The following is a 22,579-nucleotide window of genomic DNA, read 5'->3' as shown; positions in this document are numbered from 1 at the left end:
GACATGAGAAAATTGAGATATAGCAATGTCTGATATGATAGATAAATGATTAGAACCCAAGACTGACTATAAGAAACTGATAAAATGCCCCAGTTTGACTAGAGTTGACCTTGAAGGATATAGCATAAAAATTAGGTCAAAACGAGTAGAAAGGTGATTTTAGACATGAAAAGGTGAATAGAAGTAGATATGAAGCATAGAAATGATGAAGACATGAACAAATGAAGATGCCCCAATGATGATTTAGAGATTAGACCTCAAAAGGTCAGCTAACTGCTCAGAAGAAAGTAGAATTTTAAAAGAAAATTTTGACCATCAAGATGAACTCGAATTTGGATTCTAATCCCAAAAATGAATCTAGGATGTTGAAATTATTTAAGAGGTCAAAACTTTATATAATGTGATGATAAGATAGAAAAGAGATGAAGTGAAATATTAATAAGGTAAAGGACATGAACAAGAAGAAAGTAAAGAAATATATGAAAGGAGTTAGCCGATATGTCTATGAAAAGATGAAGAGAGAGCTCTCCCCATATGCAAGAATGCAAGACTAAGCTAGAAAATGAACCTAAAATGCAAGCTAATATGCAAAGTGGTTTACCAACAAGAAGTGCATAACATTTAGACTCTTAATTTCATCATTGAGCATTTATTAGGGACATCATGAGATCATACAACCATCACTAGTATAACTATGAGGATATGAATATGATCGATATTAGATAGGCATGTGGAAATCCAATGTAAGCATCAGAGACATGTAAGTCAAGATAACTACATGATTAGATTCCTTAGGTTTAATTTAGCAAGATTACACCTTTATCAAGGCATAAGCGCCAGGATAAACCTTGAGTGTGGTCTTGCAAAATAGTCAAGGATGATACATTTGTAAGTCAAAATGTTGAATAGGTCAAGCATAAATGCTTACAACACTATAGACAAACAAAGTATACCCACAAGAAAAAATCAAGAAAATATGTCCCATGCCCCCAATCTTCTAGTCAATGAAATCCTCGAAAGACTATTAGGGAGGGAACACATGGAAAAGAAATCATCATAGACAGCACACAAAGTAGATAAAGATCAGCAGAGCTCAGTCGTTTAAGTGTTAAAGTGCGTGTGAGTAAGTCACTTGGCCATTTCTTCAAGACTTGATTTTGATAGTGAGAAATATTGTGACATCGGAGACCGTAGGTAAACTATTTGAAAAGTGTTGAAAAACACTTGATGTCAAGCTAGGGGAAGTGTTGAGAAACATTATTTTGTGAGTTGTCCAAGAAACCCTAATGCACAAGAATACCTCAATAGGCTAAGTGCCTCCAAGACGAGGAAAAGAAACAATTCCAAGCTAGGAAATGTGTAGCAAAATAGGTGATTGAGACTAATAGACATAGGTACGAGGGTTTCAAGTAGTGCCTATTTCCAGGTTTTTACCACTTGACAGATTTTTTTCAGGACTTTTTTCAATTTTTTTGTATTTTTAAAGTTTTTGATTTTTTTGGTGATACATCAAAGTGCCTATTGCTAGGTTTTCACTAAGATCTTTTTTTCAGGACATTTTCTAATTTTTAAGATTTTTTCAACATCATATATGATTTTTTGAAATTTTTTAGAAGGTTTTAGATATCACTAGTTCTCAAGCAAGATCACATCATTTTCTCCCAATGTCTAGCATGATATAGTATATGATGGAGCAATAATCCAGTGGATAAGCAAAGATGGATGAAAAAAGAGTATGAAGCAAGTGAAAGTGATCCTCAAGGACTGACTCCTCAAGAGCACCCAAGCTAAGGAAAGAGGTGAAATAGTCATATGAAGCATATTTTGGATAAGCAATGGAAGTAATGAGAAAGATAGCATGTAGGATAAGCAATGAAGCCAACAAGTGCAATAACATATAAGATAAGAGATGAAAGCTAATGAGTAAGATAGCATGAAAGCATGTAGTCCAAAAGAGTAGCCATGTCAAGAGACCTATGAGAACCATGTTTCATTTATTATGATCAAGACCAAGGGGCCAAATAAATAGGATAGTGATGGAATAGAGCAATAAAAATAAAGCTCAAGATGGAGGCTATGAGGGAATGAGAAAGCACAAATAGAGAATCTCATGGATAAGATAGCCAATATGCAAAGATAGCTTAACATTGTGAAGATCAAAGAGAGAAGAGGGGATAGATGGATGGTGGAAGAATTACACATGATGCCTGTTTGTCAGGTTTTCATCATGGTACTTATCCAAGGTGTCACAAGAAGTAGTTTTCACCATAGGATGGATTTATTTCTCTTTACTTTTGCTACCAAGGTGCCACAAGAAGTGGTTTTCACCAAGGCACTTTTTCATTTTTTTTTTTGAATTTTTAGAAAGAGCTCAAGCTTTTTGAATGTAGATAGTGCTCCTATAGAAAAGGCTTTTGTGCCACTAAATAGTAGACCCTAAAGCAAGACATAATGTGTCAAGACATTACAAGGTAGAGGCAACATTCTCTTCATCCTCTATGAGAGTGAGGAAGGAGTCCTTTACAAAATGACCATTCACAAGTTGATCAAGGGAATAAGGGAGGGACATGCCCCAAACCCTCCTTTGTGAAATGGCATTTGAGAGCAAATACCCAAAACCTTAAGCTACCAACACATATAAAGAGGGTGCTAGTGGGCATCCTTGTCAAATTGAATGATAAAGCCCAAAAACTTGAGATTGATGGCCATTAATGGAGATGCAAGTAGAGGCATCACCAAAAAAAATTTGGACAAACTATAAAAAAGTAGGGCCAAATCCAAGAGCCTAAAGCATTGCAAGGATGAAAGGCCACTCAATCCAATCATAAGCTTTGGAAAAATCAATTTTGAGAAAGATGACCTATTGCTTGGAATGTTGAACCCATTCCATCCCTTCCCACATAGCAATTATATTGTCTAGGATATAACAATAATTGATAAAACCCATTTGTTTAGGGTGAATGATCTGAGGAGGAAGATGACAAATTTTAAGAGAGAGAGCCTTGGCAATGATCTTGTAGGAGACATTCAACGAAGTAATAGGCCTCCAATTGTATACGTCTTCAGGGTCACCCACCTTTGGTATGAATTTGATATTCCCCTTGTTAATAATATTTTGTAGAGAATGGGAATTGTAGGCCTCAATGTAAACCTTATGTAGGTCTAATCTAATCTCATCCAATTTTTTTTTGTAAAATTCAAAAGGGAAGCCATCACAACTAGGGGCCTTATTGTCTACCATGGAGAAGATAGCTTCCTTGAGGTTTGCTAAAGTGAGCTTTTTCTCATAGAACACATATTGTTCTAGAGCGAGTCTCTTAGGAGTGATAGCCAAACAAGCCTACAAGGCTTGGTCTCGAGTTATCGAGGAACCCTGAGATATGAAATTTTTTTCATAGCAGCGAATGAAAGCTTGAAGAATTTTAGGAAGCTCATATAAAGTATGTTGACCCTCCCAAATGTGTTTGATCCCCATTGTAGAGTGGCAAGCCCTCAATGCATTGAAACATTCCTTGGAAGCTTGATTACCAACCACTAGCTAGTGAAGGTAGGCTTTGAGTTGAGCTACCTAGGTAGTATAATTGTTTGCAACCTACTTTTGGTGGTGAAGGTTGGTAAGATAAATTTGGAGATCCGTATCAAATATATTCATGGCAAGAGCTTTAGTGGTTGTACATAGATCTTTAGTAGTTGCCTTATAGTATCTCCTATGATAAGTGGCTAGTTGCCTCCCATAAATGTGAAGAAACCTCATAGTACAGGTGATGGAAACATTCCACCACTAAATCTACCTAGAGGAAGAGTGGGGCCTAGGTTCAAGGTTCTAAGTTTGTAAAATATAAGCAGCAATGGGTAGATGGGACAACACTGAAGTATTAAGGTAAAATTGAGTTTTACAATTAGAAGGAGGGGCAAAATGCTAGGTAATCAAGAAGTGGATGGGAAAATGATCTAAAAGAGACATGTTAGGGAGTGGAGAGAGAGGTAGCAGATTCATGTGAGAGAAAGAGAAAATTGGCTAAGCATAAATCATAACACGGTCCAACCTTTTAAGGAACCTACAAGCTCCCTCTCAAAAGTTGGACCATGCATACTAGATACCATTAGTCTAGCATTGATGAACATTGGGATAAAAAAGACCCAACTTGTTTTGCATGTAAAACTAGGCTTCTCACTCTCCAGCTGACCATCAAAAAGGTAGAAGGCCCACTTTATCAATAGCAAGCTCAAGCATATTAAAATCTTTATAGAATATCTAGGTGGTAGGCAAAAAATAATCAACTAGCCACCTCCACAAGTGTGAGTGCTTAACCGCATCATTAGGGACATCAGTATTGACAATGCCAAAAGAATGATTTTGAAAAGATAGAAAAATCAAAACAACTCTCTGCATGGGGTTAGAACTATGGGAAACGGCAAAAGGGAAAAGCCAAGGGGAGAGGAGAGTGATTACATCACCTTGACTAGCTTCATGCTAAGAAGCAAAGCTAACACCATATGGCCATATCACACGACAAGCAAAGTTAAGAAGAAACCCAGAGACTTTGAATTCTTATAGGCATAGAACATCAATATTACCAAGCCTATGTTTGGTATCATGAACAAATTATTTTCTAGGTTGATCTATTAGCCCCCACACATTCCAGGAGAGAAAATTCATTATAAACTAGCTCATTTATTCTCCTCATCCTCAAGTGAGAAAAAGATATTATACAAGAAAGTAGAGGATTCAAATGAGGGATCACCCAAAGTGATGGCTCTTTGTTTATCCCTAGTGATAGCAACAATATTTTGACCTTTAGGGCTGCAAGAGTAATGGAGAGACAAAGAAAAAATTATAGAAGCTTCTTGAGTCATATGAACCAATGTAGCTTGGACCTCTAACTATTCTATCCCCTGTAATGTAGGGTTTGAAATAGGTGGTGGCACAACCATGGGAACCTCTGGTGCAATGGGCACAAGATGAGCCACAATGGAGCTAGGATGACAGGGCTCTTGAGAAATAGGTCTTGGGTTAGTAGTGCCCTTGCCTTTCTTGACAACCATTGTCCACTCATCTTTTTTAACAACAGGAGCTAGCTTGGGTTCCTACATTGAAGAATGATTGCACTCAAGAAGAGGACAATCCTTTATCTTATGGCTAGCAGATTGATAGTGAAAGCAAGTATTCAGGAGATTCAGGTAAAGCACCTTTTGGGTAAAGGTGGTAGCACCAATTTGAATTTCCACAGATTATTTAAGGTCCCTAGAGAGGTTGACCTCAACACAGACCCTCAATTGAGGGTGGGCATTAAAAAATTTGTTTGGTTCCATGCGAATCACTTTGTCCATAGTTTGGGCAATTTTTCAGAGAAAAGACTAGCAAGGGATGAGCAGCCCAGGGAACTCTACCCAAACTAGAACCCTAAGTTTACGGTCATTCAAGATGTAAGTGTCTCAAGACAATCTCTAAAAAACAAGTAGAAATGAGTGAACTATCCATGGCCCATGGCTGAAAATCCTCTCGTGCTAGAAGGGGTTACCAGAATGAAACAAAAAAAATCCCTTAGTGAGGTTTTGAACCCCTTCAAGGTGAATCCCTTCTAGGGACTAGGCCTTGGATACCCATTCATGTAGTGTGCTTTCAGGTGGAGTGTGACCCACAAAATACCCAATAAGGGTCTAGGTTTCTAGCTATTGACAAGTAGATTCAAAATTAGAAATATTTAGAACTACATCAAGAGAGGAATTACCTCATGAAATACCTTGGGCACAAATTTTTGAGGGCATTTTCTTGGTAGGGCCATTTTTGCATGCAGTAATAACTCTAGCACTAGCAATATCTGCTAGGCTAGAGAGGGCCAAGGCCATTATATCCTAAAATAAAATCCCACACTAAATGTAGAATGAAAAATAGTAAGGCAGAAAGGGCTCAAATGAAAACCATACATATCCTAGCAGATCTCATTTCTATCCTCCAGTGATTGGTAACATTGAGGAAATCAGATTTAGCTTGTTTAGATTGTTGATTTTGGTCTGTGATATATTCTAGATATTTCCCAAATCCTAATTAGTTCAAGAATTATAAAAGGAAAAATATTATAATTTTAGGAGCTATAAGGAAAAATTTATTATTGATGATGTTGCTATTGTCAATTTTCTATTGTTGAAAGTATGTTGATGAGGATATGCTAAGAGGGAAGTATATATAAAAAGTTAGTATCGAGTTATTGACAGTTAAGGGACAAAATAATACATAGAACATAAGAGGTGATAATACATAGAACATAATTAGAGATCTAATTGGAAAATTAAGTTTCACATGTACAAATCATTTACTACTATTATTTAATCAATATAGTAGAAAAAATCCTTTCACAAGGTAGACCTCATAGTCTCATTGTAAATCTCGTAATAGAGTGAACACTTATTATAATGTTATAAAATCCTTGAAAAAGGAAGATCATAAGAGATGTTTTTTATTACCCATAATCAAGTAAGTCATCAGAAGTGACACCCCATTATAGTCCTAACAAGGAAACATCTTACTATAGTAGTGAAGGATTTGTTAGTACCATCCCTGCTGTATTTTTCTCTCTAACCAAGGGTTTTTGCATACCAACTACTTGTGTTATGTTTCATGATTTTATTATTTCAGTTTTCATGATTCAAAAAATTCAGCATAGATACATTTATTTTTATTTCAAGTATTGTGGTTGATGATATATGTTTACCGAGCTATGAAAAGAATAAGGGCATAGTACATGTAATTTAAAGCTTAAAGTTTTAAAGGATTTTGACTCACCCTCTCCCCCTTTCAAAATCCTACCTTTCCAAAATAATACAATAATATTTCACACACACAATACACACTAAACTAGAAGAAACAATACACATACTAAACCATACATGTACGAAAACTAGAATGCATATAAGGAAGTGTAATCACAAGAGCCAACTCTAGGGTTACCTGATAGCCTCTTTAGATCTTATATCCCTAGTGGATTTTTTTAATCTTACATTTTTTTTGACAAGTGAGTGTCTATACACTTAATTCATTTACTTGGTTCATGTTGAACAAGTAACATATGCTGAGGTAGCCTAGCTTTTTGTCCTTTCTCCCTAGCTTTTCACTAGCTCCTGTCCTTTTGCAGGGAGATGTTTCTTTGGTTTTCTTTTAGTTACTATTGCTACTTTAGGTGATCTTTTATGACTATCCCTTATATTTTATGGGTTTTAGGGCCCTATTAAATCCTATTTTCCTTAATCAAAAACATATTTTGAGCATGACATATAAGTTAGAGCATGCTGAGTAAACAATGAGTGCTAAGCGACTAATGTGTCGAGTCATTCAAGTACTGAGAAGATAGTATGTGTCAAGTGATTTAGGTGCTAAGAAAGTAGTGCATGCTGAGTCATTTAGAAGTCAAGTGACAATATTGAAGTTATAGTTACTGCCAAGCATGAGGGACTTTAGATGCCGGGTAACACAGTTTTGACATAGTTTTTTCTATGGGTACAAACTACTATGTAAACCATTTTTAAGCCAACTATAGATTGATCTATGATCTGTTGTTGATAAGGATGAATCTTAAGTATGAATCCCTATGTATTACATTCATCCTATTAGTAAAAGGGAAGATTTAAGTGGCAACATGGGTGAATCACAACTATTGATTCATACCTAATCCTAAGTCACCTAAGTCTTCTTAAGGAGGACAAACCCTAAATTTTCTAAGTGTAGAGAAGGGGAGTTTGCATGTGAAAATAAGACATTCATGGTGACCAAGGTATTATGATTTGATTTTCATTGTAAAATTAGTTAAAGGAGAATAGAGTAAAGGAAACATTGGATAGCAAAGAGACATCTGATTAGAATGAATCAATTACACATTAGTATAGAGGTGATCTAACATCAAGCAACAGAGTGCTAATCATAGGATTTTGCTAAGACATTCTAATAGGTGAATCAATTAAATCTCTTAACAGAGTAGTACAAATAGGCTATATTGAAATCCTCTAATAAGGTGCCTACTTAATTGTGAGTTAAATTCCTTTAATCAAGCACACTTCCAATAGAGTGTTGAAATCCTTTAATAGGGTAAGATCTAATAGTCTTTGTAAGCATTTAACAGGGCAAACCTTTCATAGGGAAGATCATGTTTCATATCATCAAACATTATAACCTTCATTGGATACACTTTATTATTATAGTAATGAAGATTTTTGGGTGTCATTCCCACCCCAGTTTTACTTTCTCATTGGAGGGTTTTTGGGTAATCATATCTTGTTTCATACATGTGTGAATGCTTACTTATTTACATACTTTAGAGGTATATGTTTTATATGGTATTTCAGTTTACCTATTGAATTGTGAGATGGATGTATGGTGAATGTTTTTATGGGTAAAATTTTGAAGCATTGATTCACCCTCCCTCTTAGAGTTTACATTTTCTATTGTAATTCCAACAATTGGTATCAGAGCTAAGTCCTTTGAAAGTAAAGCTTTGCATCTTTGAGGAAAGATTTTGGAAATGGAAGCCTATAAGTTGGGAAATATTATTGAGAACCAAAAGACTAAACTAAAACTCATTCTACATCAGTTGAATGAAGCAAGAGATGATCTAAAGAAATCATTGAGAAGAAGGAAGGGAATTTCTATTAAAGAGAATGACACACAATACCAAGAGATAAACACTACTAAACTATTTGCAAATGGAAACTCCAATGAATTTGATGTAATAGTTGTAGAGAATAGTACCTTAGCTAAAGAGATTAGCAATCTAAAGAGAGAGCAGGAATCAAAAGCCATATTGCTATGTGAGGTGACTGAGCAGAAAAAAAAAGTTATGGAAGAAAAAGTAATGATTGAAGATGATAAAAGATTTTTTACCAGCAAACTGGAAGAGAAATCATCAGAGATAAATATGATTGCTCATATGAAATTGGAGATAATGAATCAAGTCATGATTGCTAATCATGAAATAAATAGTAAAGACATTAAGATCACAACACTAAAGTTGTAGAATGAATAGTTGAGCAATGATTTGAAAAGGGAAAAAGAGTTTGCTGAAAGTTTCAATAAAACTAGTGAATCCATCAAGTATTTTGAACAATTGATGAGATCTCTTAGATCTAACAGTAATACTTTTGAATTGGGATACACTAGTACTAAAGAAGGAGAATTATCCAAAAGTGATGAAGAAAGAAGTAACAAAGGTAAGAACTCCAAACCTACTTGTCATAATTATGGTAAGATAGGTCATATTGCTAATGTTTGCAAGAGTGAGACTATAAATCTGAATGTTAAGTAGAAGAACATGGGTCATTGCCACAAATGTAACAAACAAGGTCATCAGGCACATGAATGTAAAACCAAGACCATTCACACTCAAAGGTTTGAAAGATACTACTATAACTATCAGAAGTATGGATATAGAGCTTTTGAAAGCATATCCAAACCCAAGTGGTCATCAAACAAGCAAGCAAAGGTAAAGAATAATGAAAACTATTATAATTGGGATTATAATACAAGGTATAGTTTTCACTACTATCAAGAATATGGACATATTCCTAAGAATTAAATTAGAACAAATTTCAAAAGTGATTACAAAAGGTGGTTGAGTCAAACCACATGTTTTAGCTATTTGAAGACTGGTCACTTAAGTAGAAATTGACTAACAATTTCAAATGCACCAAGTTGTGAGTTTAATAAAGGAAAAGGAAAGGCTAATATTGAGAATGTCAGAGCTAAGATGAACAAGACATGGAGGAGAAAGGAAGATTGTATCACATCAAGTGTAGATGGGATCATTTCACCCAATGGGTTAAGTGATCACACCTCCTTAAGAGGTATGTCAGATAGATATTTAAAGTGATATACTATACATTAGTTCCAAGAATTTAGTTTTGAAAATATTACACATGCATAAATAAATATGCAAAGTGTTGTTAGGAATCAAGAATAAATATTTAAGTTTTTGTTAATTTTCATGTTACTATCAAGCATGAAAAGTTTCACTATGGTTGCCAAGTGAAATGTTAGTGGATGTCAAGCTAGAAAAGTTGTTAGTGGAGGTAAATTTCTTAGTGGTTTCTGAGTGTATGGAAAAACACATGGATGCCAAGTGAACCAGAAATTCAATTGAAGCCGAGCTTACAACTATGTAAGCACTTAACATTAAATACAATATTTTAAGGGCTATTTGATCGATTTCTTCTCATTTGACAACATTCAATTTAAAGTAGAGCATGAAGAGCTAAAGGAAATCTAGAGAAATTGATCTAAGTGTTTGAAAGAGATTTAAAATGCTATTTGACACCATTCCAATAGGATTCACAAGTTATTTACGTGTACCAAGCTACATAGTTTTAAATTTCACAAACCCTAGTTTCATGTAATGTCATCTAGTTCATCAGCAACCAAGGTTGTATAGGAAAAATAGGTTTTAAATGTGCAATTTATAAGAAATGAAATTAAAAAACACACTTTTAGGGCTATCCTAGATATAGCTTACAAACAAGATCCCTCTAGTGCATTATCCATGATACCACCATAAGCTTTGAAGATACAAGATGTTAGAAATTGTTATACGTGGAAAATTGGAAGCATAGGTGATATGGAAATCAAGAACACATATGGAAAATGATGTGATAATAGAGCATTGGAGGAAAAATTTAAAGTTTCTCAGAAGAAATCATTAACCCATGCCCTAGATTTCCCCAACGTATTCAAAATAGAGTGGATAGAAATTGTTTTGAGTAGAATTCATGATAACTCTATATGGCTAGAGAATGGATTAGTGAAAATCACCAAGAACATTGTACACAGAGTCATATGGTATTCAAAATAGAGTAGATAAAAATTGTTTTGAGTAGAATTCATGACAACTCTATATGGCTAGAGAATGGACAGACAAAAATCACCATGGAGATTGTACATAGATTCATAAGGTATCCAACCCTAGATTGGCCCAAGGCAATGAGAAGTGAATAAGGATATAATTGAAAGAAAAATAGGGGATGTGTGAAATAAATAAGGGTTGGCAATTAATACAATCATAGATCCCCTAATAGCTTTTGCAGTGAGGACTATAGCACATAAGTTCTATAGATCTAGTAGAAATAATGTACCTTGCATTGTAGTTGATATGGGTTACAAAATAGTGAAGAAGGATCACACTTATAATATTTCCAAGTTGTAATTGCAATAATTGATTGAGAATTTGGGAGCTATAAGGAAAATCAAAAGTGCACAACATAAATTTGGATCTATTCTTGTATGCATTTTCTTTTATGTACAAAATACATTTCCCACATTTGGTAAAGTTGCATGGAAAGTAAATAGACCTATTATAGTTCAAGTAGGATAATTTATTTAACAACTAGGTGATAGCTTTGAATCTATCATGATAATTTATTTTCAAGATTTCAAACAATCAATGAAGAAAAGACTAAGGATACTAGTCTCACTAGTGGAGAAAGATTTTGATGATGTTTTCTTCCTAGTTGACACTAATTTCACATAAGTTCAGGTAAAAATTCCCAAAGTGAGATGGCTAAGGCCATTAGGATATGAAATAATGTTGATGAGGCCTGCAGTAATCATAGCATTACTTGCAAAAGAAGTGGATAAAGAAGCCACAACATTTGGAAACTATAACATGGCCAAATCAAAGTACAATGGAATTGAAAACTACTTTAGTGATCAAGAAGAAGAATAAACTGGTTATGAAATTGAAAGAAATATTTGGTGAAGGAGCCAAGGAAGAAGAAGTGGAAACACAAGCTCAAGCACCATTAGCATTAACACAAGGTTAGGGAGAAGATCAACTAGAAGAAGTAATAGAAATTGTAGAAGGTGTTGAGGAAGAAGAATCTAGTGAAGTACCTGTAGCTACTAAGAAGAAAAAAGAGAAAAGAAAAGACACAAATAGTGAAAAAACCAAAGAAGGTTGCTAAACCTACTCAACCTAAGCCTACAACACCTACCACAAGGGCTAGCACTAAAGTCACTACACAAAAGGATAAAGAAGTATCCAAGCCTAAGGAGAAGAAAGTTGAAGCTCAAAAGTGACCAAAGAGGAAATATGTTGCTCCAATTTAATTTAATGAAGAGAAGATTGAATTATATGACAACAACTAGTTTCAAGTGGTAAGTCATAATCCCTCTTTAGATTTAGACAGTCTATGTGAAAATATTAGGAATAATGGAGATTTATTAGAATTCTCTCATATTGAGTTTGACAATCATGGGAAGATTGAAAAGAACTAAGTTGAAGAGGTAGTATATGCCATGATAGAAATATTAAGAAGACTCCTCTAGAACTTGTCAACTCTGTACCTAAAAGCTTGTATGATAGAGTTAAACAAAAGTGGCATTATTGTTTAGATATTGAGAAATAAATTAGTGAGATAGCCCTTGCCCAATTTATGCCAAAACTTAGTAAGGTTGACATGACTAAAGCCATTAAGAGGTATACTACAAGATCTATGCCAAAATACAAGGCATTCAACATACTATAAAACAACATTGAGGATGTTGTACAAAAGTCCAAGCAAATGTGGAAAATAATATATAGACTGTCAACATGTGTAGAAGCTAACTAGACACCTATTGATGTAGGTGAGGATGAAGAAGAAAACATTGAACAAGGAACAGTTGAGGGAGGCACAAATATGAGCATTGATACCTAGGCACTAGCTAAAGAAGAGCAATCAATAGGATAGAGTGTACAAGATACACAAGTGCTGAGTGTCAACCCTCTATAGGAGACAAGAGAAAACATTGAAATTGTCAAAATTAAGGATGTCTCTAAGACTAATACTAAGATCATTAATCCCCTTATAGAGGATTATTTGAAAAGGACACTTGTTGAGACCACTTTCCAGGAAAAACTATGTGACAACCCTGTACTGGTGAGTATAGATGAAATTCAAAAAATAGATACAATAATTGTAGGGGAGGAAGTGCAAATACTAGACACACCTTATAGTCACTCTTAAAATCACAAGTGTATAACCTTAACTACCTATATTGGTATACCAATGGAAGGAGACAACAAGTTCCACTATCAATACACTTATGCAAGACACTTCAGTCTTAATGAATATGCAAGAAACTAAAAAAATTAAGGATGAGATAGTTGGAGAAGACAAGGTAGAGACACAAGAGAATGAAGGAACTTGAGGACAAACAAGTTAGGTAGATACACATGCACCTCGAACACAAGATCAAGGTGCAAATAGAACTCTAGAGGAAGAGAAGGACAAGACTAAAGAGTTAAGTTTGACATCCAAGCCAAAGGAGCAACCAGCAATTCAAACATTGGTGACATTTCCAGAATCTACTACTCATTTTAGTCAATCTCTTCAGAGGTTGAGCATAGATGCTACACCATTGCAATTTTCAAGACCAAGTCCTATATCATCTAAGGTAGAAGAGGTAACTGCATATGGTGATGTTAGCCTAGATGAAGAGATTGTATTGCCTATATTTGATTTGGAAACAATCACAATTGATTAGATGGGTATATTACAAGAGGCCCTAACAAAGAAAGAAAATCAAGAACTTCTCAAAAGGGAGCATAGATAGAAGAAAGCTTTGATTAACATCAAAGAGATTTTCCTAGATGCATTTCAATCTATCAACTCTAGATGAAAAAAATCCCATCATTAAATAATTAACCAATATAGTGGAAAGGGCTAGTAATATAGACTTGGATACAAATGTAGAAATACTTGAATGGTTTGAAAGGAAGTTAAAAAATAAGAAAAATGAGAAGACATCAATTTTTTTTGCACTAACATAGGTTGAGCTAGCAACCAAGATAGAGAATGTGAAGAAGGTACTAGAGAACATTTTCTCTTTGTACACCGAATTGTGTAATCCTATACTCTTCACACAAGAAATAAGGAATCACATCCTATGTTCAGAGTGCCATATACATCCATTTGGCTCTACTTTTCAAAAGTCTCTAGCTCAAAGTGAGAAACACTTCAGGTACCTCTTCCAATCCTAGAGTTAGTTCACATCTTTACAAGAAGATGAAGCCAACATCTGGGCTAAAATGATCAGCATCCAGTCAACATTGACTCCATACATGGAGATATTGCACAAGGAACTAGGCTATGCTGAAACTCTTATGTAGAAAGATCATCATCTTTCTATACTAGAAGGCTTAGTCCACCTTGCTTCTAAGCTAGCCATCCAAATCAAGTCCTTGGAGGTAGCTTGTGTTAATTGGGATGCAACCCTAAAGATTATACTTGAGGTCCATAAATCTTGTTTGGACAAATACACTATTAGTGTATAACCCTTTGGTATAAGTGTCAAAATGGGGGAGTAATAGTAATGAGGGAGCTAATGGGGGAACAAGAAAAGTTAGACAGAGAGAAAAGAAGGAGAAAAACCCAAGGGGGAGTAAGAGAAAAGAAACAAAGGGGGAGTAAGTGAACAAAGAAAAATATCAGCTTAGATAGAAACAAAGACAAAATATGAGTTTATGAAATTATACTCAATAAGAGATAGAGACAAAATATTAGTTTATACAAATCTACTCATTAGGAGAAAGATTTTTATACAAAGTACATAATAGAATTGCACAATCAACTCAGGAGGAGTTATGAAATTTTGAGGTATGACTGATAAGTCATGTATTGCAAAATTTTGATATTTAAAAATGTTGTATAGAAGCCAGACATATATCTATGTTTTTGATAAGGTAAGCAGGTTTTAAGGGGTCCTGAAACCCATAAGTTTAACAACAAGAAAGGTTGAAAATAAGCAAAAAAATGCCCAGCCAAAACATAAGCCTTACAGCTGAAAATAAGCCCAAAGGCCCAGCCCGAAACAACTGCCCACTAAAAAGGCTAGAGATCCAACCAGAAAAACAGAGACCAGACAAAAAGCCAAAGCCAGGAGAAACAAAAGCCAAAGGACAGAGACCCAACCTAGCAGACTACTTCTCCATCTCGAGCATGGTCTGGGCAGCTTTGGCGCACTCTTGTTGCTCTTCTACCTTATGATCCTGGGTGTTCATCAAATCCTGCTCCATAGTGTTGTCCTTGGCTTTATCTACATCTAGCCTATCTTTGTCTCTGTTCTGTTTATCATCTTCCTCCATCTGGTTCCTATCTTTGAGATTTTCCAAGAGAGAGAGGATGTTGTCGTTCATCGAAGCGAGGAGGGAGATCATTTGACTTGCCAGGTTGTGATTGTAGTTCTCAATATTTTTTACTCTCCTCTCCATCAAAGTCTCCCAGCTGTTCCGGTCGCCTTGGCTTTCTACACCTATCTTGCTCTTGATTTTTTCCATTTGGGAAACCCTATCTCTGACATCCTCAAGCTCATGGAAAAGCCATTTAATTGATCTGAAGTTGTCGATCATGCTATTGCGGGCATTGTTCAATAGATTCATGCCCGTTTCTCTTGCATTATCAGAAATAGCCACCATAGTCGGGTCAATTAGCTCATTGAGTCTAGGCTTCTCGAGGTCGTCCACCAGGAGTTGGGGGTTCATCGCCTCTCTGTAGATTCCCATAGTGGCCATTCTCACATTGAAGTTCTTCCAAGCCTTCCTTCTATTATTAACTTGCACTTCCCCCTCAATCTGTCCAGAGTTGTCATTTTCCTCCAAAGGAGGCTGAGGATGTATAGGGGAGAGGGGAATGGGCAGAGAATCCTTTCCCTGACTACTAGAGCGCTCCATGCTCTCTCCCTCCCTCTTCTGTCTTTTTCTCAGTTTCTCCTCATCCAGCTCCTCCTTCGAAACCTTGTCAAAATCATCAGTATCCATTTCCTCCTCCACCTCAGCAGAGCCAGTTTTAGCTGGGGTATGACCTCTAGGGCTCTTTTTGCTGGGTAATTTGATAGAGGGGTAATCCTTCTTATGGCTTTTAGTCTTCTTACCTGAATGCTCAAAAACCTCATCAGAGCTGATGCTCTCGACATCGTCAGAATCTGAGGAAAAATTGGAGCTGCTCTTGTCAACATCTACCCCCTGGATAGGGTTTTTGCTAATGGTTTGAGCATGGAAATGCTCATGAATCAAAAGCAGAAGACCCTCATGCAGTGCCGGGTTGATGGTAGCTTTCTTTTTAAAACTAGAAATGGCCTTGTTCATCAAGTTAAAAAGATAATACGGGAAGGAGATCTTACTACCATGGCAAAAATGATTCAAAATCACAAAATGGTGAGTCCTAACCCTATCAAACCTGGGGTCTAGGGTTATATATTCAATGATAGCATAGAGAACATACCTCCAGAGCTTCTTTATAGTATCTGTTACAAAAAACGTCTCTTTCTTGCCCAGCTTGTTCAGCTCTTCAGTGTTTTTCACAAATTCCTTGATTGCATTAGAAGACATCTTCTTGTCTCTAAAGAAATTATGCCCCTCCATCGGAATCCCCGTGACTTCAGCAACCACATCCTCAGTAATTTGAAAGTAGACCCCGTTCACCTTAACCTTACCATTATTCCACGAATTCACCATGCTGTTAGTGATCTTAGGATCTGAGCCATGAAGTTTCTCGAAGAAATTAGTAACCCCACCCTTTTCCAGCTCTCTCCAAACTTTGGCCTTGTTCTTCCACTTCTGAACTTCCCCCACCGGCTCCTTTCTGCTCCTCTCACCTGTCATGTTTACCTGATCAACTTCCACAATTCTCATGAACTCTGAACTGTGCAAGTTATTTGCATTCGAAAAAATGGTGATGTTTCTTTTATGATACCCATGAAAATACCCCTTTCTGAAAATAATGGTATCGTCCTTTTGAACGTGTCGAAATGTCAGAGGAAACCCCTTTTGCTAGTGAAAATCATGACAGACATATATCTATGTTATGCTCATAAGGAAAAGATCATTAATGCATGACCAAGTGTGTTTTTGACACTCATGTCAAAGGGGGAGATTGTTAATCTTAGATTAGTTTTGACAAGTGAGTGTCTAAGTCATTTAGTTAGTTCATTCCAAAAAAGTAACATATGTCAAGCACAACATATAAGTTAGAACATGCCAAGTAAATAGTGAGTGTCGAATCACTCATGTGTTGAGTCATTCAAGTGTTGAGAAGATAGTATATGTCAAGTGTATCAAGTGTTGAAAAAGCAATCCATGCTAAGTCATTCAGATGTCGAGTGATAACATTGAAGTTATAATTAGTACCGAGCACCGAGGACATTAGATGCTAAGTAACATAGCTTTGACATAGTTGTTTATATTGATACAAACTACTATGTAAACCATTTTTAAGCTGACTTAAGGATTGATTTATGATCTTTTGTTGACAAGGATGAATTTTAAGTGTGAATTCCTATGTATTACATGCATCCAATCAATAAAAGGGAAGTTTTAAGTAGTAATATGGGTGAATCATAGTCATTGATTAATACCTAATCCTAAGTCACATAGGTCTTCCTAAGGAAGACAAACCCTAAATTTTCTAAGTATAGAGAAGGAGAGTTGCATGCAAAAACATGACATTCATGGTGACCAAGGTATTACTATTTGAGTTTCATTTCAAAATTAGTTAAAGGAGAATAAAGTAAAGGAAGCAATGGACAATAGAGAGACATCTAATAAAAAAGGATCAAGTACACATCAATATAGAGGTGATCTAACATCAAGCAATAGAGTTTTAATCACAAAATCTTTGTTGAGATATTCTAGTAGGTGAATCAATTAAATCTCTTAATAGAGTAGTCCTAACATTATGTATTGAAATCCTTTGACAAGGTTCTTATTTAATTGTGAGTTAAAGTCCTTTAATAAGGCACACTTCTAATAGGGTGTCTAAATCCTTTAATAGGGTAAGACATAACAATATTTATAATCTTTTAATAGAGCAGACCTTTCATAGGGTAAATCATGTTTCATGATCAAACATTGTAACGTTCATTGGATACACTTTATTATTGTAGTATTGAATATTTGTGGGTGTCATCTCCACCCCAGTTTTACATTCTCATTGGAGGGTTTATGGGTAATCATATCTTGTGTCAAACATGTGTGAATGCTTACTTGTTTACATACTTTAGATGTATATGTTTTATGTGGTATTTCATTTTACTTGTTGAATTGTGAGATGGATGTATGGTGAATGTTTGTATGGGTAAAAGTTTGAAGCTTTGATTCACCCTCCTCTCTAAGAGTTTACCTTTCCTATTTTAATTCCATCAGATGTATGTGGCTCCAAAAATATTTTCATATGGGAAAGGATACCAACTATGTAAATGTAGAGGCTAAAAATGGCGTGTGTCTATTTTTGAATCACATTTTCATACTAACACATCCCATTTTCTCATTTCACTAATTTTGATCTTTTGACAAACCTTGATCATCATCAAAAATATTTTGACATGTTATTCATCAATTGCACCCCCTTTCAAATCAACTGCAGATCATTTTAAAATTAATTTTGATTTGCTAGGTTTCCAAGGCACCGAGGGACATGACAATGCTTAGGGTTTGATAGATGATGATTGATTTGAGATATTTGACATGTTTTGGGTTTATTGGGGTTGATTTAGGATGATCCGAATGATGTTCAAATAGTTTTAGGTTGATTTTTTTTTTAAATGGATAAAATGGGAACCAATTCTGAAATGATCTACAATGGATTTAAAAGGGGCTATGAGTGATGAATAATATTCTCTCAGTATCCTTGAAAGATAATCAAGCTAGCCAAAAGAATAGAATAAGTAAAATGAGAAAATGAGATGAGTTAGTATGAAAATGTGATAAAGCATAGATGCAAACCTTTTTTAGCATCTACATGAAGATATTGAAGTCCAATTGGGATACCACCATGACAATAATGATAAAGAATCATCAATTTTTTATTGACCAATTTGGTATAAAACTCAAATAAATTTTTAAATTTTTGACATATTTTTGACATACATGTCAAAAAAAGGGATATATATGAATATTGGTGTATATTGATAAGGGGAGTATGTCTTGATCTATTATGAGTATGTATATGTATACATACATATATATATATATATATATATATATATATATATATATATATATATATATATATATATATATATATATATATATATATATATATATATATATATATATATATATATATATATATATATATATATATATATATATATATATATATATATAACGTAGATTTATAAGGTTCTAAAGATTAAACCAAACTACATAGAAAAGGGTTTTGAAAAAGATTTTGCAAACCACAAGTTATAGTGAGCTATAGGAAGCCCAAATGTAGGGGGAGTTCTAAAAACTTTAATAGAGAAAAAAAATTGAGTTCCTATGCATAATGCTTTTGCAAGTAATGCCAAAGGGGAATAATCTTACTCCTATGAAAATTCATATTGTCAATTAGTGTCAAAAGTAAGTTGGTAGGAGTAGAAGGCATTGGTCAGTTAATAGTCTTTGAGCCATACCATATTGACCAAGCTAAGAGAAGTGTAAAGTATGATGCAGTACTCACCAAGCAATCCAATACTTATCAAGAATAGAAATTACCAAGTGATGCCAAAATTATTGAGCCAACATGTGGTATTCACTAAGCTATAAACATAATACATTTTTTTTTAAATGGCACAAAATATTATATGTAACAATTTCACCAAGAAAAAAAATAAATTTGTATAGATTGTGGAAATTATTTGATAAGATTCATTATTTAACATGATTTGATTACTTATTTTTCTAAGGTAGAATGAAGGAAAATAAAATTAAGAAAGGAAAAGTATGGAGCAAGGGTATTTTAGATCATTTATTTTGATTCATGATTAATCTAGATCTTTCCTAAACCCTAATTAGTTCAATAATTAGAAGAGGCAAAATATTATAATTTTAGGAGCTATAAGGAATAATTTATTATTGATGATGATGTTGTTGTGAATTTCTCTATTATAAAAATCATGTTGAAGAGGATATGCTAAGAGGGAAGTAAATAGGAAAAGCTATTGCTTTTGTCTAAGTAAAACAAGTTTTTTACAGGGGTTCCTAAAACCCACCAATTAACAACATAAAATAAACTAACAATTTAGGTTTAACTACTAAGAAATAAAAAAAAATAGGTTGGGCTTGACCAACAAACAAAAGCAAAAACCAAAAGGCCAAAAGCTAGGAAAACAACAAAAACTAGGAAGAGCAATCAAGGAACAAGATCCTTAGCTAGCTCCTTTTTTGTTAACTCCATCTCTTCCTTGGCCTTTGCCTCATTGGTCTTTGAGTTGCTATCATCTTAAGAAGCATGCTCATCCCTCTTTCTCTTTTCCACTCTTCTATTTCTGCTCAGGCTCTCCTCCTAGAAGGATTCCTCCTCCTTAGTCACCCTAGTCTCATCAATGTCCTTTTCCTCCTTACCCTTTTCATTCTTCCATCATCCCATGTAGTTGAATGATGTTATCATTTAGATATTTTATAGTGTAAAGGCTTTGATTATCCAAGTTCTGAAGCGTAGTCTCCATCTTTTCCACCCTTTAATCAATCTCTAAAACCCTAGTTTCTAGATTGCCAATTTTAACATTCTCTTGTGCCCCTTCTAGTCTATCCTATCCCTATAGTCTATACTTTATTTCCTCAATTTCATGAAACATCCATTTTAAGGACCAAAAATGTCCATGAGGCTATTTTTGGTATTGTTTGAGAAATATATACCCATCTCCCTTGCATTGTCACTTAGAATAACTAGTCCGGGATTAATAAGATCTTCCATTGAATTTAACCATCCCTTCCCTTGAGCACCTTTGAGTTTATGTGTTCTCTAAAAAGCGCCATATTGGTTGTACCTACATGGAAATTCCTTCAAAAATATTTTCTACCCTTTTTGTCTAGAGAAACCATTGTTTTAACCATGCCTTCTTCCTCCTTCCTTTCTCCCTGAGCTTCAAAAAATCTTTCCTTGCCCTTTCCTTGAGTCCTCTCAACCTCCTTATCACCCCCTCTTTTCCTTTTGATTGAGCTTGCTTCCTTCCTACCTACTTGAACCTTGCTAGGTCCAACCTCTCTTGCATTTCCTTCCCTATTTGAGTCCATCCCCTCTTCCTCATCATCATACTCTTCCTTTGACTCCTCCTCTTATTTTATCCTTTTCTCCAAGCCTCTCCTTGGCTTCTTTTTTTTCTTCTTAACCATATCCTTCATGATTTTTCCACCTCCTTTTCTTCTCTCGAGTGCATACCTACACTATCCTCTATGTCATATGGGAGGTAAGAGCCTTTTGTTTCCTTAGAAGAAACCATCTTCTAGGAAATGTCCCATCCACAAGTTTGATCTTTAAAATGCTCATATATGATTACTAAAAAAACCTTATTGAAGGTAGGGATAGAGTAAAATTTCTTCTAATAGTCTATTATACTCTTATTAGAAAAGAAAAATAGATAGTAAGGGATGAAAATCTTGGTCCCAAATCTAAAATAATTAAGGATAACAAAATCATGGGATGAATCCTATCAAACCTAGTGTCAAGCATGATATATGATATAATTTCTCTAAGGAGAAACCTCCATAGCTTCTTAATAGATGCAGGCTTGTAATAGGCACTCGTCTTCACAAGCTCCTTCATTTCCTTCAAATCCCTAGCAAAATCCTTAACCCCATTCAGGGAAATTTTCTTGTCCCTACAAAATTTAATGCCCTAGTTTAGGTATTCAATCACCTCAACAATAACCTCTTCATTGATTTGAAAGTACACCCCATCAATCTTTACCTTCCCCTCTCTCCATGTCTTCACCATTATGTTAGTGATCTTTGGGTCACAGCCATGAAGTTTTTCAATGAAGGACAAGATACCTCCTTCCTTCAATTTCTCCCACACCTTTGATCATCTCTTACACTTTTATGCTCCCCCCTTTGGCTCCTTTCTATGCCTCTCTCCTACCATGTTGTAGAAAATAGAATAGCAACAACTTTGAGTTTTCTAGTTGCCTTGAGATGAGACCTAGTTTATCTCCCCAAACCTGTACTTGACTCCTCCCTTAGAAAAGAAAAAGATATAGTAATCACCAAAAACCATTAAGATTTCCCATAAAATGTGCCAATAAATTCTCCAATAATGAAACCTTTCATCAATTCATACCAATCTCTTAGTACAATATATGATATATAAACAACATTAACTACCATTATTACCCTTAATGATGCCCATTTTCCCCCGAATCCTTTCTAGATCCATAATAAGTTTTGTCTATTGGAAAAACCTCTCCACTTTCCCATCTTTGTGACATGTCCCTCCTTATAGCCTCATTCACCATCCAGTTAGCAACTATGTTACCTTCACAGTACATGTGAGACACAAATACCTTATCAAAGGATAGAAAAATATTTTTTGTTTCCTCAATAATATTCTTTATACTCTAGGCTGGATTCTAATCACCCTTAGGCATTTGATAATGTTGTTAGAGTCCCCCTCTAGCAATAGACATTTGACTCCAACATCTTTAGCCAATTTCATAGTTTGGAGGGTAGCACTGGCCTCAACATAAAGGTTTATTTGAAAACCTAGGGGGAAAGTAACCACCATGATCCAATACCCTTGACTATTTCATATTACACCTCCACATCCTTCCTCTCCCAAGTTGCCTTTGGTTGCTCCATCAAAGTTG

Source organism: Cupressus sempervirens, chromosome 6 (genome assembly GCF_028749045.1).
Source record: "Cupressus sempervirens isolate cs-2001-9-10 chromosome 6, ASM2874904v1, whole genome shotgun sequence".
NCBI lineage: Eukaryota > Viridiplantae > Streptophyta > Pinopsida > Cupressales > Cupressaceae > Cupressus > Cupressus sempervirens.
Note: the sequence above shows the minus strand (reverse complement) of the source record.